Genomic DNA, 6260 nt, shown 5'->3' with positions numbered 1-6260 from the left:
CATAATGTTGACGATACTTGGCAACAGACGGGCTTTATAGGTCTCCACCTTTTCTCTGCACCCTCTTCCTTTTGAAGACCCATTTACACCCAATGGGTTTAACCCCTTCAGGTGGGTCAACCAATGTCCATACATCGTTGACCTTCATGGACTCCATTTCATTTCATGGCTTCAAGCCATTTTCAGAATCAGATCTCTGCATTGCATCCATATAGGTGATCGGATCCTCATCATTCTCATCGAGTTCGATGGGATCACCATCGACCAAGAAATAGTATCTGTCCGCTGATGCGGTACTCTACGGATGCCTTAATGGTGCAGGTACATTGGGCTCAATCTGATCTAATCAAATCTGACTCAGGTTCAGCTATTGGTGTCGGTCCTTCTACCTGTTGAACTTCATCAAGTTCAACCTTAGAGGCAACGGTTCCTTCACCAAGGAACTCTTTTCTAAAAATTGCCTTAAGGCTGACGAACACCTTTTTCATTGCATGGTAGAAAAAAAATATCCTTTGATCTCTTTGGGGTACCCTATGAATGTGCATTTGTCAGACCTAGGTCCAAGTTTATCTGTAACTAACCGTTTGACATAGGCGGGCACCCCCAGACCCTAAGGTGTGAAAGTGCTGGCTTACGCCTGTCCATATCTCATATGGAGTCTTAATTACAGACTTACTTGAACCTATTTAACAGATAACAGGCGATTCGAGTGCATATCCCAGAAGGATATCGACAAGCTGGCAAAACCATCATGGATCGGACCATGTCTAACAGAGTCTGATTTCTCCTTTCAGACACACCATTATGCTGTGGTGTTCCTGAGGAGTCTATTGAGAGAGAATCTCATTCTCTTCTAGATATGTGAGAAACTCACCAGAAAGGTATTCTCCTCCTCAGTCAATCAAAGATTTAATACTCTTGCTAGTTTGTTTTTCTACTTCACTTCGAAATCGTTTGAACATTTCAAATAAATCTGACTTATTTTCATCAGATAGACATATCCATATCTAAATAGATCATCTGTGAAAGTGATGAAGTAGAAATATCCACCTCTAGCACTTGTGCTCATGGGCCCGCATACATCAGCATATACTTGGCCCAAGAGCTCAGTAGCTCTCTTACCTTTTTCAGTAAAAGGTGACTTGGTCATTTTACCAAGAAGACAGACTCACAGGTTGGAAGTGATTCACAATCACTGACTTCGAGGATTCCCTCTTGAGTCAACCTGTTTATCCTATTCTTGTTTATATGACCTAGCTTACAGTGCCATAAGTAGATATCTGATACACTATTTAATCTAGGATGCTTGCCAGTAGAATAGACTATGTTAATAGGTTGTGATAACATATACACACCATTATTCAAATATCTATAAAAAATAGTAACACCATTCATAATGATATTACAAATTATTTCTTTATTGAAATTTCATAATCATTTTTGGCCAGAAGGCCTACAGAAATAACATTTAAAAAAAATAGGACAGAAATGACAATCATTAAGAACAACGTATGGGACTCAAATACAAGTTTCAAGATTCCTAATGCAAGAATGGAACTGATCTTCCTCTCCAACATTTAGAACCTCTCACCTTGCTCGAATCTCCTATTGACCTGCAACCCCTGCAACGTATTACAATATGGTAAGGGCTATCGATATCCAATACCCAGTCAATTATATCACAAATAGAGAAATTGCAAGGAGTTATCATATAAATACCTTGCCAGCAATAGCTTGCTTCTTTCTCTGCCTGTTCGGATCCAGGGAGGCAATGTGCTGAGGACAGTTCCTCTTCCAGTGCCCTCGCTTCTTGCAAAAGAAGCATTCAGCTTGACTTTTATCAGGCTTGATCTTTCTGGTCTGGCCCTGTACTGATGTTCCAACCTGAACTTGCACCTTTTTCACTTTCTTCTTCTTGTTCTTCTTTCCTTTCTTAAAGGGTCGAGAACCAAAAGACGAACCTTCCACTAAGTTCACCGACTCCTTGTGGAGTTGGTGATCCTTTTCAAAGTTTTGAAGCAACCCCAGTAACCCATGATAGTTTACTTCAGGCTTTGTCATTCTATATGAGTGAAGAATGGGAGATAAGACTTAGGCAACGAGTTCAGCATTGCATCTTTCCCAAGCTGCTCATGCAAGGGAAAGCCGAGCTTGCTCAAACGCTCCATCAGTCGATCATGTACAATACATGATCAGTGACAGAGGCACCATCTCATATTTTGATGTTGAAGATGGCACAACTAGTCTTGTGCCTCTCCACATCATCGGGTGTGCTAAAGGCATCCTCCAACACTTGAAGAATGTCCTTTGGCTGAGTCATCTCAAATCTATGATTGAACTCGTCGCTTATTGCAGCCAGTATGATGCAGTGTACCATGGTCCAATCACTGAGCCACTTCTGATAAGTGTCTCTGACTGTTCCAAGTGTATTGGCAGCTGGCTCCTCAGGTGCAGGATCTGTTATCACATATAGGATCCGTTCATGCTCCAGGACTATCTTCAACTTTCGGTACCTGCTACCGAAGTTGGTCCCATCAACTTATAATTGTCCAATAATGATCGGAGCGATAGGAAAGTGGCCATATCTGCACAAAGAAAAATCATAACTTAATTAGTAATTGATTCATTAAACCTAAAGATTTAGACTTTAATCAAAAAGTTTCTCCCACTATTTTATTCGAAATGGTAGCCTCTACCTCCAATTTGAGGAATTACCCTTAATTCCTTAGTGGGTACTAGAATTCACTTAGACTACACACAAGACCAACTTTGATTAGCCAACCCATGTATATCTAAGGATAGGTTCATAACTAATTATTTCTCTAAATAATTTTTAGTAATTTTAATTTTACCCCAGTCCCTAATCAGTAGGCTTTGGCCTCTACTGAAAAGGTATGGTTAGGTCCAACCATTAACATGACCATACTTGGTCCATCTATCCAATGAATGATTAGACCCAACTTTGGTTGGCTAACCTAACCACCATTTAGAAAGATGCAGTTAAAAAATCATATTATGAATGACAATTCCATTAGCCGATAAGCACCAGGCCTTTGGGCCTCCAATGCTTATCCAACTGATGGATCCATTATCATCTACTTAATGGGAGGCTATGATCTAGTTATCACCATAACTATTTTATTTTAAAGATCTAATAATTTTAAAAAATTTAATTGATTTAGAGGAGGAGGTCAGATGAATCAGCTTATCATGATCCTCCCACTGGCTTCATCGAGTCAACTTTAGGGAGACCACTAAAAGGGCTGATCTAGGAGCACTTAAATCAGTCACACTGATTTACCTAGTTGACATGGGTCAGCTCGAATAGTCAAGTGATCCGATCAAAATATAATTTCACCAAGAGGCCAGGTAAGTTCAATCGATGAAAGGGCCTGCCAAAGCTTGCCTTAGACACCATCAGAAATGGCCAGGTAAGCGGACTGCCAATTAAAAACTATTGGTCTGGTTTACCTTAGACACCAACTGGTTTAATTAGTTTCGATTAGATCAACCTAACAGTTCATATTAGACCACTTAGCCAAGAATAAAGTCCATTTGGTTCTCATTAAAGATATGGACTTGACCAACTACAACTATTGTAATTGATCTAAAGAATCTTTAACCTAATCTAAGACAACAATTGATTAGATTTAGTCAATTCTCTAATTAAGTCCATCTTTAATCTAACCTTAGGTCTAACCCAATTAATGGACCTAATTCTCACTAACCCATTAACCCAATGTGTTATGGTTTGTGTCTTAGGTTCTTCAATTCACAATCCTAGAACCTAATCAAATAACTTCTTAATTCTTAATTAAATTTTGGACTGAGGGTTGGGGTTCGGTTTTTTGAAAATAATTTTCATATTTGTGAATTATTTTTACAATATGGTTCTTATCAATCAAGTTGCATGTTTGATTCATAATCAAAATGCAAGTGAAATAAGTATGAAACTACTTTAGATCTAATCTAAACAAGTTTATGTAATTAAAATAATTTCAACTTTAAACTGCGTAATTTTTTCAGACATATATATGATAGTTATTTACATAAAATTATTAATAAAGAAATCTTATTTTAGATTGAAATACCTTTTAAATCTAATAAATCATAAATTTAATCTAGATCATATCTAATAAATTTATGATTAAAAATAGATCTATACGAACTAGGACAACCTTTGCACTGTAAGGAGAAAACCTTACAGCAGGACAACCTACAGTTCGTGATTGATCTAAAAATTTTAATTTTAGATTTAACTATCAGATTATAAATTAGATCTAATCTAAAAAATAATCTAAGCATGTATAAATAATCATGTAATAAACAACCTGACTCTGATACCAATTGAAGGAACCAGATCTAGGGTTTCAGGGTTAGATCTTGAAACTTTTTCTAGATCAGGCAGCGAAAGACTAAAATAAATCAAAAATTATTTTATAAAATTAGAAAATCTTTAGATCTAAGATTCTATTACATAATTATTACATGATATTAAATTAAAAATTAAAATATAAAGAGCAAGAACTACATGTTGATCACATCAACATGTTTCTATACTACATCTAATGTATGTAAAATATAATAGATTAGATCTATACCTTGCAAGTTAGACGTTCTAACTTTGCTGATCCAGACTTGAGGATGATGTTGTAAGACACACATGTCTGACCTCTAGGAGTCATCCACACGAGCCCATGAATCACGATCAGAAGTCCTGGTCCAAAAAATCAGCACAGTATGCTAGTACTGTGCTGATCCTTCTTCGATGATCGATCAGATGCCTCCTTCTTCTTGATTTGGACTCTTTCAAAGATGAGAAGTAGGAGATGGAGTTTTATATATAATATACTCTTATAAAACTCACAGATGGAGGATGGAAAGAGGTGAACACAGCAACCCTAGAAGAAGACCCTCTTCTTCTTCTCTTTACTCTATCCCAGACACATAGTTTTGTGTCTATTATATCTCAATGCCCCAACACTCTTTCTTCCTAATTTTCACATGCCTCAAAGGTCTCTCAATATTCTATAATTCACAAAAATCTCAAGAAGAAATTCATTTTAAATAATGATATATGAAGAATCCTTATCTAGGTCAAATACCTAGTCAAAGAAAATTCAAACAGGGCAAGACAAGTGGTGCCCAACTCTTGGGTGCATCCTCCTTCTTTTTCTATCATGGACCATCAAAAAAGGGCACACAATATGTGACATAAAAGCTACAAAAATTTTTAAAAAAATTTGGATAAAATCAGTGCCATAAGGAAAGAGTTTTGGTTTTCTAAAATTCTATCTCATAGAATTTGAAATCCAAACTAATTCCTACTTTGACTTGGTCCACTACCACATTCCATGTAAGGGAAAAAGAGAGGAAAGCTTTAGGCATGCGTGAAGGCCTGGGAGAGAAGGTTTTGTCACACAAAATAAGAGAGAATGGGCATGGGGGGCTAAGGTGGCGCAAGGTGGAATCCTAGTCTTACTAGGATTCAATCTATGACTTGTTCAAATTTGATTTCTCAAACCAAATCAAACCAAAACCAAATCAACCCAATTAAAATAGATCTTAACCAAATTAAGAACCTAATTTAATTAGATTAAATTAAATTTAAATCTAATTTAATTTTTTAATCAAATTAGAACTTAGGTTGACCCAAGTCCTAATTGAATTTGGACTAGTTTTTTCTTGCACTTGGCTTATCCAATAAACCAATTGGACTTGATCCAATCAAGCCCAAACCAAATCTAATTAATCATATTCAATTATACTTAATCTTAGCCCATTGTCTTAATCAAATTAAGCCAATTAGCAATCAAATTGCTAATCGATCCTCCTGCAATACTTGCACTAGGTTAAATGTCAATCGTATTGATCGTTTAACCCTAGAATGATTCTCAATCGTTGATCAACCATCCGATCGGATCATGAACTCTAATGTGTGTGACCTCATAGGTTCGAACCTAAGCTGATAGTATAGAAATAAATTTTTATACCAATCGAAGTGACCATCTAGCAATGATACCCGATGGTCGGATAGGTCGAATGCGTAAAACAACATCTTTAGAACCCATACGGATATAGTTTTCATATAATTCATCTCCTTGACCAAAATACTCATAGGATACCTCAGAGTTCAACTATCAACTCTGATCAGATTATCCACATTGTATTTCAAAATATCAAATCCATCTGATGGATTATCCTGGCCAAGGTTTTGCTAAGTTGAAATACAGCGACTCATTCTTCTCCAACTCTTGCAG

This window comes from Elaeis guineensis, chromosome 12, assembly GCF_000442705.2.
Source record: "Elaeis guineensis isolate ETL-2024a chromosome 12, EG11, whole genome shotgun sequence".
Classification (NCBI taxonomy): domain Eukaryota; kingdom Viridiplantae; phylum Streptophyta; class Magnoliopsida; order Arecales; family Arecaceae; genus Elaeis; species Elaeis guineensis.
The sequence above is the reverse complement of the archived record's forward strand: the minus strand, read 5'-3'. Positions refer to the sequence as shown.